This window comes from Dama dama, chromosome 10 (genome assembly GCF_033118175.1).
Source record: "Dama dama isolate Ldn47 chromosome 10, ASM3311817v1, whole genome shotgun sequence".
NCBI lineage: Eukaryota > Metazoa > Chordata > Mammalia > Artiodactyla > Cervidae > Dama > Dama dama.
The window spans coordinates 19,516,718-19,533,215 of NC_083690.1; positions in this window are offsets into that span (position 1 = coordinate 19,516,718).

Sequence of the window (16,498 nt, forward strand, 5' to 3'; positions counted from 1 at the left end):
ACCACAGGGGCAGTGTTTTGTCCACCGCCTCATGTGTTTTCCCTGGCTTTGGCAGTGGCTAGTGGCTTATGTTTTCCCCTCTGGAATCATAACCTGAAGTCCTTACATAAGCATAAATTGAGTGATAACTAATGTAAAATTAATAATGTGCTATTATTCTTCCCAAGAGTTGGACACGACTGAGCAACGTTCACTTCCTGATGATCATGATTATTCTTCCTGTTTGATAACTTTGCTTTCAAAGAATTACGTTACTACACATTATGCCCTTCTTACTCTCTTTTAACTGGAGAAACTGCGTTTCAGTCTATCATCACAAATAAGCAGGGTTTTTTTTAATATAATGTTTCTGGTATTGTATTATGAATATGACTGTAATTCTATATGCCGAGAAATTTTATGATTCATTCATTAATGCATAATGTGAAGCAATCATGTGGTTTACTCTAGGCTACCAGAAAGCAATCATATTTCTGCTTCTTCATTATCAATGCATGAATCATTGTACCTGGTAATGATATAAATAAAATTTTCTTTTTCATATCATTTTTTCATTTTTGATGTCTAGCATTAGTAATAAATATAACACCTACAGTATTTTGTATCATGTAAGATAATATTGATGTTTGTCCTGACAGACTATCTTGTAAACAGATGATATAAACTTAAAGTATTGATAAATACAGCATGGCAACTCACTCCAGTTTTCTTCCCTGGAAAATTCCATGAACAGAAGAGCTGGCAGACTGTGGTCCATGGGGCAGCAAAGAGTCGGACACAACTGAGAGACTAACACACCTGAAATAGCACACATCCACAAAATATACATAAATCTATTTACAACAACAACTGACGGACCATCTCATAAACAGATGGTGTAAACTTAGCGTACTGATAAATACAGCATAGTACTATAAATGTATTTCCTCTTCCTTATGCTTTTAATAGCTTCTCTCGCTAGCTTACTTTATTGTAAGAATATAGTCTATAGTAAATATAACACACAATATGTTTTAATAGACATTTATGTTATCTTTAAGGTTTCTGGTCAGCGGTAGGCTAATAGTAGTTAAGTTTTAGGGGATTCAAAACTTATATACAGACTTTCAACTGTGCAAGTGTCAAATGTATATTAAAATTCGAGAAGATACATTTTAGAAAGAGAGAACAATGAATGCAAAGGTCCTGAAGTAGGAACACCCTTGGCGTGTTTGGTGAACAAAAAGATGGCTGGAGCATGATGACCAAGGGAAAGAAGGGTGGTAGTAGATGAAGCTGGAGAGGTGAGTAAGAGCCAGAATATGTGGGAAATGGTTCTCAGTACTCATTGCTCATTAGAATCAGTAGAAGTGCTTTAAAAAATACACATGACTAGATCCCCTCTCTTCAAGAAACCAATTTAATTAGACTTAGGTAGGACTGAGACAAAGGTGTTGTGAAAACATCTTTGGGGATACCAATGGATAGCCAAGGTTTGGACTTTCTAATACTGAGACTTTCAGAGAAACGAGTAGGAAGACACATGTGAAAGATTATGTGTAGAAACAGAGAATTAATGAAGGCTACCCCGGTAAGCTAAAGAATCATTTCCAAAGAATTGCTCTTTCAAGAACATTCCCCCACAGAGAACTCTGAGCAGTCTTAATTGCTAGACCTCCTGAGAACATAAAAGCATCCTCTGCCAAGAAAACTTAGCCCAAGAGACACCAACTAATAAACTGTCAAGACAATCCATCTTTCAAGTAAGCTGATGTGTCTTGAATTTCTATCATGTGTCAGACAGTGTGTGCCTGGCACTTCTTTATAAGATCTCATTTTATCTTCACAACAATTTCATTTTACCTATGAAGTAGATCCATTTTAAAGATGATAATACTCATCTTGGAGAGATTACATAATACCACACATTAAGTGGCAGAGCTGAAATGTGAACTCATGTCTCTCTGATTCCAAAAATTCTATGATTGTCACCCTGTGCTGTATGCAAGACCTGGTTTGCTAAGATTACAAAGCCTTAGCTGAAAGCAAAAGCAAAGAGCTTCAGGATGAATGTGAAAGAGGAGAATGAAAAAGTTGGCTTAAAACTCAACATTCGGAAAACTAAGATCATGGCATCTGGTCCCGTCACTTCATGGCAAATAGACGGGGAAACAGTGGAAACAGTGACAGACTTTATTTTCTTGGGCTCCAAAATCACTGCAGATGGTGACTGCAGCCATGAAATTAAAAGACGCTTGCTCCTTGGAAGAAAAGTTTTGACCAACCCAGATAGCATATTAAAAAGCAGAGACATTACTTTGCCAACAAAGGTCCATCTAGTCAAAGCTATGGCTTTTCCAGTAGTCAAGTATGGATGTGAGAGTTGGACTACAAAGAAAGCTGAGCACCGAAGAATTGATGCTTTTGAAAGTGGTGTTGGAGAAGACTCTTGAGAGTCCCTTGGACTGCAAGGAGATCCAACCAGTCCATCCTAAAGGAAATCTGTCCCGAATATTCATTGGAAGCACTAATGCTGAAGCTGAAACTCCAATACTCTGGCCACCTGATGTGAAAAACTGACTCATTTGAAAAGACCCTGATGCTGGGAAAGATTGAAGGCGGGAGGAGAAGGGGACGACAGAGGATGAGATGGTTGAATGGCGTCACTGACTCAATGGACATGAGTTTGAGTAAACTCTGGGAATTGGTGATGGACAGGGAGGCCTGGCGTGCTGCAATCCATGGGGTCACAGAGTCAGACACGACTGAGAGACTGAACTGAACTGAAGGTTACAAAACAGTCAATCTTTTTTTTTTTTTTTCAAAACACTGCTTCTCTAGGAAAATTCTCTTGAGTTTCTTATGAAATACCTCCAGATATAGAACGAATCTAAGACACTCTGGTTAAGTGATAATTGTAATAGTCATTACCCAACTATCCGTACCTCCCCACGTAGTGACAGAAAATGCAATCTAGCCAAGTGACAAGTTCTGGCCAATGAATGGGAATGAGTGAGAACAATTTCCATCATTTCTAGGGTAGAGCACATAATTTCTCCCTATACCACATCTGCTAGCAACCCTTCAAATAACAGTTGTTCCATCAGCCAATTCACAGGAGAACCATGATGGACAAATAGTAAGAGCAAAAAAATAAAGGAATTTTTGTTTTTTTATCGATGACTGAGATCTGTGGGATTGTTATACAACATAGCACATTTCATCATTTATCCTGATACAGATTTGATCCCCTGTCTGTGTTTTATAGGGATAACAAATTACCAGTTCTATTTATGTAAGACACATACCCCAAAGCAAGTATGTGTTTTTTATTTTGTTGCCAAATCTATATGAAATTTAAAACTCCAAGTCCTTTAGTGGAAAGCATTCCTTGAGACATTTTTTCAGTATTAAAAAATCATTTGTCAAGGCAGTTGAGTGGAAGATTAATAAAAGCAATATTCATACCACAAATCCTTCCTTGGGCAGAAAACGCATATATGAATGAAACAAGGGTAAAAGGAAAGTCCCCGAAAGAAGAACCTATGCATATTAATGTTCCAGTGGGAGAAATACATCAATTTATTCAGCAAATATTGACAATGTTACTAGATTCCAGGTATTGTTCATAGTTACAGAGATAGGATAGTGGCCAGAACAGACAAAGATTCTTCTTTTCATGGTGTTTATATTACAGTGGAGTGAGGTAAGATAATGGCATGGGTTTGAAAGCATTTAATTGTGCCAGTATAAACTCTCCTTATTTCTCATATGATCTGAATAAATGAGAAATGTGGAGAGCCAACACCTGCATTCTTGCCTCAACATTTAAGGTTAAGTATGAAGCAATACATGTGGTAATGTAACCTACATCATTTGGGGCCCTGAGAAGCAGGTCATTAATTTGTCTTAAACTCTTAAATACTGGTTTTTTATTTCCCTTCACAGGAAACAACAGTTCTTTCTTCTTCTAGCTGCACCTGGAGACCTGGCCATTCTCCTGGAGAAAGAAGTAGAATTGATGCTTTGATCCTACATCTGGCATCTAGGGTTGCCTTCTTCCTCTTGGGAACCTCTGAAGCTATAAGAGTATGGTTTAAGAGGAGATTCTTCCATGAGAGTCTACTATTGGTTCCCTCTAGTGTATTTTTAATCTATGTTATAATGTTGTTCATTGCTGATTGTCTATTCTTTATTTCTTCCTGTTGCTATTGTTCAGTTACCAACAACAATGTCTGACTGTTTGTGACAACATGGACGGCAGGTCACCAAGCTTCCCTGTCTCTCACCATCTCCCGAGTTTCCCAAGTTCATTTCCATTGACCAGGTGATGCCATTGAACCATTTCATCCTCTGTTGCCCTCTTCTCCTTTTGCATCCAATCTTTCCCAGGATCAGGTTCTTTCCCAATGAGTTGGCTGTTTGCATCAGGTGGCCAAAGTATTGGAGCTTCAGCTTCAGCATCAGTTCTTCCAATGAGTATTCAGGGTTGGTTTTCGTTATGGTTGACTGGCTTGATCTCCTGGCTGTCCAAGGGACTCTCAAGAGTCTTCTCCAGCACCACAGTTTGAAAGCATCAATTCTTCAGCACTCTGTCATCTTTATTGTCCTGCTCTGACATCCATACATGACTACTGGAAGGACCATAGACATGAATGTATGGACCTTCATTTGAAAAGTGATCTTTGCTTTCTAACACACTGTCTAGGTTTGTGATAGTGTTCCTGCCAAGAAGAATCATCTTCTAATTTCATGGCTGCAGTCACCATCTGCATGATTTTAGAGCCCAAGCAAAGGATATCTGTCACTACTTCCACCTTTTCCCCTTCTGTTTACCATGATGTGATAGGACCAAATGCCCTGATCTTATTTTTCTTAATATTTAGTTTTAAGCCAGCTTTTTCACTCTCCTCCTTCACCCTCATCAAGAGTCTCTTTAGTTCCTCTAAGTTTTCTGCCATTAGAGTGGTATCACCCACATATCTGAGGTTGTTGATATTTCTCCTGGAAGTCTTGATTCCATCTTTTAAATAACTTATTTCTTCTAGGCCCTTGTTAAACATTTCTTCTGTCTTTTTGCTTTGTTTAACTTACTGTGTTTGTGGTCTCCTTTCTGCAGTCTGGAAAGCTCATAGTTTCTCTTATTTGTGGGGTTTGCCCCCCATAGGTAGGGTTGGACTAGTGCATTTCGAACAATACTCATTGGGGGAACTCTGTATTCTGGTGGATAGAGTTGTATCTTACCTCTCTGAAAGTCAAGGCTGTGTCCAGTAATGTGTTTTGGGTTGTCTGTGTGCTGGGTATTGTTTGGGCAGTCTATCTGCTAATGGGCAGGGTTGTGTTCCTGTTTTGCTAAAGGATTGGCATCAGGCATCTGGCCCCGAAGCTTGCTGGATGTTGGGTGGCGTCTGGTCTTATTGTTGAGCTGGAGGCCTTTAGGACAGCTCTTGCCAATTAATGCTCTATGGGACTGGGAGTTCTCTGGTAGTCCAAAGTCCTGAACTTGGGTTCCCTCACCTCAGCTGTTGAGGCCCAATGCCTTACTGTAGCACTAAGACTTCACAGGCCATATAGCACAGAAGACAAAACCCAAAGACTAATGGTGAAAGCAACATTTGACAGCCAAGAACACCCAAAGAAATTCAATGCCTACAAAGAGAAGAGTGAAAAAGGAAAAAAGGATAAAAATGGAGTCAAAAAATAAGAGAGCACTCAAGCCAATAAACAAAGCCATAAGTCAAAAAGAAAACTAAAAACTAAACTAGAAAAAATACAAAATCAAAAACACAGGGGAAAATGCAATATAACTAAAGAGTACTGTGAAACTAAGGAAATAAAATAAAATGAATATCTAAAAGTAAGATGTTTTTAAAAGCAATAAGTAGTTTACAAAAAATAAAAATTAAAGGAATAATAAAGGACAATATTAGAACAATATGCAAAAGAAAAAAAATAGAAAATATACGGAGAGGTAGTAGTAGAATGTCCTCATAATTCCTCCATTTTCCACTTCATACAGTGTGCTCCAGACAAACTGCCTACTCAGAAAGTCCTCCAATATTTTTAGGAAGATCTCTGGACCTGTTGTTGGCTGTGTGGGGTCAGCTCACACTCAGATCTTGCCTTGCTCCATCTTGAACTTGCTCCCGAAATCCACAATTGTCCCTAAAGTCTCAGGCTAATTGCAGGGATTTAAGCTGCTGCACCTGCAGCTGCAGGTGCTAATTCCCTTCCTCTTCTTTAGTCACACAGCCCCTGGATTTCTGCTTTGGTTTTGGGCCAGACTCTGCTTATAGACCACACTCTGGTGTCTGTTCCACACCCATTCAAAGGCAGGCGAAGGCTGAGGCTTATTAGGGCTCACTTGCTCAGCCAGGCCAGAGAAAGGGCAGGGTATGGCAGCCACAGTTGGGATATATCAGGGAGTGCCTGTCATGGTAGAGACCTGCTGGATATTGTTACAGTCTGAGGTGGGCTGTGCAGTCTCCTAGAGGAACTGGCCCTGGATCATGAGTCCCTTGGAAGAGCTTGGAAGAAGATCGGCCGTGGCCTGCTGCAGGGTTGGGGGCACTGAGTGTAACAGTGTGTGCATCGGACCTTTTGAAGGAGGTTGCCATTATCTTCATTACCTCCACCATAGTTTGGCCTCAGGTCAAATAACAGGGTGGGCACACAGCCCCACCCTACAACAGAAAATTGGATAAAAGATTTACTGAGCACGGCCCCACCCATCAGAAAAAGACCCAGTTTTCCCCTCAGTCAGTCTCTCCCATCAGGAAGCTTCCATAAGCCTCTTATCCATCAGAGGGGAGACAGACTGAAAACCACAATCACAGAAAACTAACCAATCTGATCACATGGACCACAGCCTTCTCTAACTCAGTGAAACTATGAGCAATGCTGTGTAGGGCTACCCAAGACGGATGGGTCATGGTGGAGAGTTCTGACAAACCATGGTCCACTGGAGAAGGGAATGGCAAATCACTTCGGTATTCTTGCCTTGAGAACCCCATGAACAGTATGAAAAGGAAAAAAGATAGGACGCTGAAAGATGAACTCCCCAGGTCGGTAGGTGCCCAATATGCTACTGGAGATCAGTGGAGAAATAACTCCAGAAAGAATGAAGGGATGGAGCCAAAGCAAAAACAACACCCAGTTGTGGATGTGACTGGTGATGGAAGTAAAGTCCAATGCTGTAAAGAGCAATATTGCATAGGAACCTTGAATGTTAGGTCTATGAATCAAGGTAAATTGGAAGTGGTCAAACAGGAGATGGCAAGAGTGAACATCAACATTTTAGGAATCAGCAAACTGAAATGGACTGGAATGGATGAATGCAATTTAGGTGACCATTATATCTACTACTGTGGGCAAGAATCCCTTAGAAAAAATGGAGTAGCCATCATAGTCAACAAAAGAGTGTGAAATGCAGTATTGGGATGCAATCTCAAAAATGATACAATGATCTCTGTTCATTTCCAAGGCAAGCCATTCAATATCACTGTAATCCAAGTTTATTCCCCAACAAATAATGCTAAAGATGCTGAAGTTGAATGGTTCTATGAAGAACTACAAGACCATCTAGAACTAACACCCAAAAAAGATATCCTTTTCATTATAGGGGTCTGGAATATAAAAGTAGGAAGTCAAGAAACACCTGGAGTAACAGGCAAATTTGGCCTTGGAGTACAGAATGAAGCAGGGCAAAGGCTAACAGAGTTTTGCCAAGAGAATGCACTGGTCATAGCAAACACCCTCTTCCAACAACACAAGAGACGACTCTACACATGGACATCACCAAATGGTCAATACCAAAATCAGATTGATTATATTCTTTGCAGCCAAAGAGGAAGAAGCTCTATACAGTCAGCAAAAACAAGACAGGGAGATGACTGTGGCTCAGATCATGAACTCCTTATTGCCAAATTCAGACTTAAATTGAAGAAAGTAGGGAAAACCACTAGCCCATTCAGGTAGGACCTAAATAAAATCCCTTATGACTATACAGTAGAAGTGACAAATAGATTCAAGGGATTAGATCTGATAGGCAGAGTGCCTGAAGAACTATGGATGGAAATTCATGACATTGTACAGGAGACAGTGATCAAGACCATCCCCAAGAAAAAGAAATACAAAAAGGCAAAATGGTTGTCTGAGGAGGCCTTACAAATAGCTGAGAAGAGAAGAGAAATGAAAGGCAAAGGAGAAAAGGAAAGATATACCCATCTGAATGTAGAGTTCCAAAGAACAGCAAGGAAAGAGAAGAAAGCCTTCCTTGGTGATCAGTGCAAAGAAATAGAGGAAAACAATAGAATGAGAAAGACTAGAGATCTCTTCAAGAAAATTAGAGATACCAAGGGAACTTTTCATGCAAAGATGGGCACAATAAAGGACAGAAATGGTATGGACCTAACAAAGCAGAAGATATTAAGAAGAGGTGGCAAGAATACACAGAAGAACTATACAAAAAAGATCTTCACAACCCAGATAATCATGATGGTATGATCCCTCACCTACAGCTAGACATCCTGGAATGTGAAGTCAAGTGGGCCTTAGGAAGCATCACTACAAACAAAGCTAGTGGAGGTGATGGAATTCCAGTTGAGCTATTTCAAATTTTAAAAGATGATGCTGTGAAAGTGTTGCACTCAATATGCCAGCAAATTTGGAAAACTCAGCAGTGGCCACAGCACTGGAAAACATCAGTTTTCATTCCAATCCCAAAGAAAGGTAATGCCAAAGAATGCTCGAACTAGCACACAATTGCACTCATCTCACATGCTAGCAAAGTAATGCTCAAAATTCTCCAAGCCAGGCTTCAACAGTATGTGAACGTCCAGATGTTCAAGCTGGTTTTAGAAAAGGCAGAGGAACCAGAGATCAAATTGCCAACATCCGTTGGCTCATTGAAAAAGTGAGAGAGTTCCAGAAAAACATCTCCATCTGCTTTATTGACTACACCAAAGCCTTTGACTGTGTGGATTACAGCAAACTGTGGAAAATTCTTAAAATATGGGAATACCAGACCACCTGACCTGCCTCCAGAGAAATCTGTATGCAGGTCAGGAAGCAACAGTTAGACCTGGATGTGGAATAACAGACTGGTTCCAAATCGGGAAAGGAGTACATCAAGGCTGTATATTGTCACCCTGCTTATTTAACTTATATGCAGAGTACATCATGAGAAACGCTGGGCTGGAGGAAGTACAAGCTGGAATCAAGATTGCCGGGAGAAATATCAATAACCTCAGATATGCAGATGACATCACCCTTATGGCAGAAAGTGAAGAAGAACTAAAGACCCTCTTGATGAGAGTGAAAGAGGAGAGTGAAAAAGTTGGCTTAAAACTCAACATTCAGAAAACTAAGATCATGGCATCTGGTCCCATCACTTCATGGCAAATAAATGGGGAAACAGTGGAAACAGTGACAGACTTTATTTTCTTGGGCTCCAAAATCACTGCAGATGGTGACTGCAGCCATGAAATTAAAAGACGCTTCCTCCTTGGAAAAAAAGTTATGACCAACCTAGATAGCATATTAAAAAGCAGAGACATTACTTTGCCAACAAAGGTCCATCTAGTCAAAGCTATGGTTTCTCCAGTAGTCATATATGGGTGTGAGAGCTGGCCTATAAAGGAGGCTGAGTGCCAAAAAATTGATGCTTTTGAACTGTGGTGTTGGAGAAGACTCTTGAGAGTCCCTTGGACTGCGAGGAGATCCAACCAGTCCATCCTAAAGGGAGTTAGTCCTGAATAATCATTGGAAGGACTGATGCTGAAGCTGAAACTCCAATACTTTGGCCACCTGATGTGAAGAGCTGACTCATTTGAAAAGACCCTGATGCTGGGAAAGATTGAAGGCAGGAGAAGGGGATGACAGAGGATGAGATGGTTGGATGGCATCCTCAACTCAATGGACTTGAGTCTGAGTAAACTCCGGGAGTTGGTGATGGACAGGGAGGCCTGGCGTGCTGCAGTCCGTGGGGTTGCAAAGAGTCGGACACGACTGAGCAGCTAATTGAACTGAACTGAACTGAACTGAACTGGAAGAGCTAAGCTGCTTAGGCTCCCAGCAAGGTGCGTACTCACAGTTTGGTGGCAGCTGCCACCTCTGGGCTCAAGACCACAGCAGTGGCATTTTGTTTGCTGCCTCAGGCACTCTCCCTGGCTTTGGCAGTGGCTAGTGACTTATACTTCCCCCTCCGGGATTGTAAACTGTAGTCAGGTCTATCTCCACCGCTGGTACTTCTGCCTGTTTTAGCGGCCTCCACTGGGTATACACCTGCTGTCTGGGAGTGGGCAGAGTTAAAGGGCCCTGATGCCAATGATCTCTTGATTCTGGGAGGCCCAGTATTTTCCCTGGACTCCCTCAGCTGTTGTATTTGCCCCCTCAAAGTATCTTCATGGCAGTCAACCCCAATCCTCTCCCTGTGGTCCCACCCCCCACCCCCCATCCCTCATGAGCCTGAGCCTCAGCACCCAGCCCCCACTCTCTGTGATGGGTGTGAGTTCAAGCCGTTTCTTAGCTGGAAAGTGCTATTCAGCAACCATCTCTATGGTGAAGTCTCTCTGTTTTGCCTTCTGAGCAACTGTTGCTGCATTCCCCTCTGAAGTTTTGAAGCTGCCCCCAGCCCCCTACCCCCGCGTCTGAGTGTGCGGAAACTTTTCCTCCACAACACCCTCCCTGGGGTGCAGGTTCCTGTCCCAAAATTCTTTGTATCTTTTTTTATCTTTATCTTTTGCCCTACCTCATTCTAAGGAGATTGGCTTGCCTTTTTGGAAACCTGGGGTTTTCTGCCAGCATTCAGAAGGTGTACTGTAGGAGTTGTTCCACATGCAAATTAATTTTTGATGTATTTGTGGGGAGGTAGATGATCCTCCTGTCTTATTCCTCTGACATCTTGGAAGTCCCCCACAATGGAGTCTTGTCAAATTTTAATCAAGCATTAAACTAATCCTCAGCCCTCAGCAATAACTTAACCTCTCAAAGTTCCAGTTCTCATTTGTAAAATAATGGTACTGCTAGTGCCTACTTTATAAGAGTTTTGTAAGGATTACAATGAAATAATAGCACATAGGATCCCAGGAAATTATGAAGTATTGTATTCATGTTAAAATAGCTGGTACTACTATGTGAACCATTTCCAAATGAAAGAAATCTCTGAAGATGAAACAGACTCCTAGCATCTGGATTGGTGTGCTTATCCCTGAGGAGCGATTCAACATTCTTAGCCTTCAATTCAAACAACTTACCTAAGGGGTTAAGTGCATATTTTCTATTCTGATATGACTTGCAATGTCCCCTAGTAACCTATGGGTTACAATTGCTGTATTCCCTCACTCACCAGGGATGGAGTATGTTCCCTAAGGTCTCAGCCAATGGTCCAAGCTGCATGTCCATATACTCCCTGGGGTCTACTGCATAACAAGGTCCCCGATGTTTATCATCACTGGAAGAAATATTGGTCCTTCCAAAAGAATCATTAGAGGGCTGGTGGCAATCTAAATCTAATGATGGTGACTTATTACCTTGCCTTCCTAGTTACTGCAAGAGGCTCCCACAGGACACCTGAATAACCAAGTAAGAAAGCATAGAATACATGCTGCTCCTTGCTGGAGGGAGAATTCAGTTCTTATAATCCAAAAGAAACATTAAAAGGCCTCAGAGAGGCTCAAGGAGCCAAATGGATCCCAAGTTACCATTGGATAACTTTGCCCCAAATTTTGGATGAAAGCACTAACAGGAGGGAACATGTGAGAAGTGGAGTTTGGGAACAGGTTACCCAGGAACTGCTGATTTTTGCAGGGGCAGGGATATTCCTGAGAGAGAATATTGAATACCATCTCATATCCCCAACTCTGGCCTTGAGGCTGTTATAATAAGAATTTAATAAGCAAGACAGATATCTAAAACTGTCTGTCCAGCCATCATCTTCCTGGAGTAGCCTGTCTCCTCAACTATAAGTCTATCAGGATAGTTTTCATGTTTTTCCTTGACCCCATCCCCACCTTGGCTGCTATTAATTTGTTCTTAACCAAACCCAAATCTTTTCTCCAGAGTTTTTCAAACTATAAATAAATAGGCAATCTCTTGAGTGGCAGAGATCTTAAGATGAAAAACCTTAGAGTTAACAAAGGCCAGTGTCCAGTGTGGAGAAAGCCAGTTTTCGGGGGAATGAAACAATCTCTCCACACAGAGAGGGAATTCCCTGGTGGTCCAGTGGTTTAGGATTCAGAGATCTACTGCCCTGGCCCTATGTTTGATCCCTGGTTGGGGAACTAAGATCCCGCAAGCCAGAAGTGAGGCCAAAAAAATTAAACCAAAAACAAACAAAACACACACACAAAAAAAAAACAACAATGAAATGGAACAACAACAACAAAAACCACACAAAAAAATAGAGACAAGAAAAGGAAAATACAGATTCCTATGACATTCAAGAGTCTCTGGTTTCCCAAGGCCCAGAGGTACTCTGGTCTTTCTATCGTTTGATCAATGCACTCTTGATTCAAGAAGCTAACAAGCACTTCCTTTCCAGCAAGCTATGTAGATTTGGGTTCTGTCACTTCCAACCAAAATGGTCTTGACCGATAGATGAAGTTCATATGGGCCAGAAACAGAGTTCAATATCCAGGCAATCTTTCTATTTCACCTCTGGAATGCCTCCAACTCCTGTGTGCCTCTGGAATCTTCACTTCCTACATATTTGCTAAACACCACCAGAGTAACCATCCTAAATACCTCTTCTTCACAAGTATATTCTGATTCCCACATCTCCTTCGGCACCACCACTAGGGCTACCCTCTCTATAAACCTGTCCACATGTCACATGTGCAGGAGCTCTTCTCAGCCAGAAGGTGATACACTCCAAAACAGGTACCACCCACATCTTATTCACCTGTGACACCCTAGTGCCTAGCTCAGGGCATAAAATACTCTAGTGTCCAGTGATCATTTGCTTCCCTGGCCTGTCTCTATGTGGAGTTGATACGATCCTTACCAGGCTGCTTGACTTTCTGGAAGATACTAATCTAACCCTCATCCCAGCTGATTACCCTTCTTAACTTCTGTGTTTGTTAATACTCTACTCCCAGACATTCATAGTATTTGCTTTTACTCTATGTTGCTGAAATGTTATGGATTGGGTACAGAAATGAACTAAAGAGAAACCTCTTTGTTGAATTTACTATAGGAATGACAGTAAAGATGACGGTCACAGTAAGATACAGAAGAAAATTCTCCCTCTGGTCTCAGTGTCAGGAAAACGTGAGACTTTTCTGCACAACTGGCCGGTATCACCTTTATGGACACTCCGTGTGCCTGATCATATTCCCCTCTAGGGAGAGCTCTTGCCAACTGCTGGCACACTTCCAGAAAATGAAATAGGTCTTTGTGGCACGTGTTCTGTGTGTTTCTCTCACTCTGGTTTGCATCTTCCTTTCCTACTCTATTTTTTATTTACCTGTATTTCCTCATCTCTCTTTTTTAACAGAAAAATATTTTGAGCACTTCTCCAATAACCACAATTACTGATGTAGCCACCTGTTGGACACTGCAGCACTTCTCAATCCTTGGAATCAGATTGGAAACAATCAACATCATTTTCTCTTCCACATTGATTTTCATACTGTACTTTTTAAGTAAGAGATCTAGCACATTCTTTATCCCATTTCCTTTAATGTAATTTTTATTTTAGAATAGTTATTTACTTACAGAAAAGTTGCAAAAACAGTAGAGGGTTCCCATATACCTGTCACCCAATGTCCCCATTGTTAACATCTATCGTTACCCTAGCACCTTTGTCTCATTATGAACCAATTTTAGTACATTAGTATTAACTAAACTCCACAGTTTATTATGATCTCACTAGTTTTTCTGTACTGTCATTTTTCTGTTCGAAGATCACTTTAATGTAGTAATGTGAAACCATATTACATTTGGTCATCATGTCTCTTCATTTCTTTTGGTCTGTAACAGTTTTTCAGACTTTCCTTACTTCTGATGATCTTGACAGTTTTAAGGTGTGAGGTGTGCTAGTTGAGTCCTTTGCAGAATGTCTGTCAAATCAGGATTTGTCTGATGTTTATTCCATGGTCTGACTGGGGTTATTGGTTTTGGGGAGGAAGACTGCAGAGGTAAAGTGCCATTCTCATCGTACCACATCAAGGGTGCATGCTATTAACTTGGCTTGTCACTGATGATATTAATCTTGATCACCTGGCCAAGGTACCATTTCCAAACTTTCTCCACTATAAAGATACTTTCTGTACTCTACTCTTTAAATCACACTGCTAAGCACAGCCCAAACCCAAGGGGAGGGAAGTTGAGCTCCACCTCCTTCATGTGGCACCTATATAAATTGTTTGGAATACTTTTGCCCCATTTATTTATTGAATCTTTTTTTTAATAAATACACTCACAGCTATTTTCTTTTTCCTCAGCATCTTTTTAAAGATTGAATTGGATGGTATTTGGAGATATTAAATGAGGTTGTTTTCAGTTCCAAAATGTGTTCAAAACCCTTATCAGTATCAGTAATATTGAAAACAGGTTTTCAACTGAAGAGCCAGGCTTTTGTAAATCATTGTGCATTTTTTAATAATTCATTGTGGTGTGTGTGTGTATGTCCAGGAGCTTAATTATGAGTATGAAGAACTAAAGACTCTGGATAACTCAGAACATAGGGTGGGAAAAGATGGCAAGAATGTGTAAATACCTTTATCCTTGCCCTGAAGAAGATAAAGGTTAACTAGAGGGTGGGCAGTGTGCCGGCCCATGAAAAGGTTCTCTACCCAGGGACAGAACACCACACACACACACACACACACACACACACACACATATATTCCAGTAGTGCATGTTAAGTCTGAGGGAGCATAGCCTGAGAGGTCTTATGACCCATTTCTAGAGAGAAGCCCACAAACTCTGTATCTCCATATATAAATGTGCCCCACATGTACAGATGAGTAAAAAGGAAATGATGGTGTGGAAGAGAAGACCTAGATGTCCCTAGCACCCCAACATGACATAGAAGAGCATCTAAAAGTGTTCCAAAAGGGGTGCTGCGAATAGGTGGAAGATTTGAAGGCAGGACTGTAAAGAGGACCTTTCAACTCTGGTAGCTATAGAGCAAAGAATGCTGGGGACAGTTCACAGTGGATAAAGCAGAAGGGTGCAAAGATTAAAGATCAGTGAGGGTTGCACCTTTCAGCAGGAGTACCATAGATGATGTCAATAACCATGGACCAGATTCTGTTCTTTGATTCCAGGATGACACATTAGCCCTCTGAATTCTATACTGCACCCTGGGAGATGGAAGTGAAGGTCAGTATGTTGACTGAATTTTAGCTTTAAACTGGACAAAAAAAAAAAATTTTATTGGAGGATAGCTGATTTAAAACATTGTGTTAGTTTCTGCTGTATAGCAAAATGAATCTGTTACACATATACCCATTCTTTTTTAGATTCTTTGCCCATACAGGCCATTACAGGGTATTGTACATAACTCATGTTTTCAATATTGTCATCCACCATTCCCTAAGAGAAAGCTTTGCTTAAGAAACTTGTCTATTTACCATCCCTGACTAGGCCTGCTTATTATTACCTCCATGTCTTTCTCCATGTCGTAGTCTCCTTCTGACCACTAAAAGCTCTCTCTCCTACCTATAGTCTTGCCATCCTGCAAAGTTCAAGACTCACCTCTTCTAAGAAGCTGCTCAGGCAGCTCAGCCTGCAGTGAGCTGTATTATATCAGAGCTCCCACGGGGAGATGGAAAGAACAAAGGAGAAGGGTGCCTGTTCCTAATGAGCATTGTCATTGTTCACCCCTCGCTACTTGCCAGGCGCTGCCTTCCCCTTATAAGGACGCTTGTGCTCACTTAGGTCATCTGGATAACTTCCCCATCTCAAAATCCTTAACTTAATCACATCTGCAAAGTCCCTTTTGCCACTTAAGTAACATTCACCTATTCTTAGGGAGAGGCTTTATTCAGTCTACCACAGTGGAGTTCATTGATTAAAGGAGTTCATTTATTAAAGGACTAAGGCTCATGTCTGAGCCCAAAAGATGTACTGCCTTCTGGATATCACGTGAGGTACCAAAGAACACAAGGTGAAAATTGCCACTGTCAGAGCACCGTCACCACCGTTGCCACCAAAAAGCAACATTTAGGCACAGACTTCATGCGATCCAGTCCTTGTTGCTTATAATGGACATTCAAAAAGGCATAGGCAGACATAGTTTACATTCAAACTATCGATGACATTGTCTCAAAATGGTTTCTAGTGAGGTAACATTAGGACGCACATCTAGTCCTGTGGTAGCACACAGTGCTCAATGAAAGTCAAGAGTTAGGAGGATTTCTCATAATCTCCTCTAATTAGTGAGTTGAGAGTTCCAGTGTGATTTCTCTGGCTCTCCTTGGGCAGGTTTGCCAGGCCAGATCCTTTATGCCCCAATACTCCTGGGGTATTCAATAGTCATGTCAAGAAGTCCTGATAATATAGTCCACTTGAG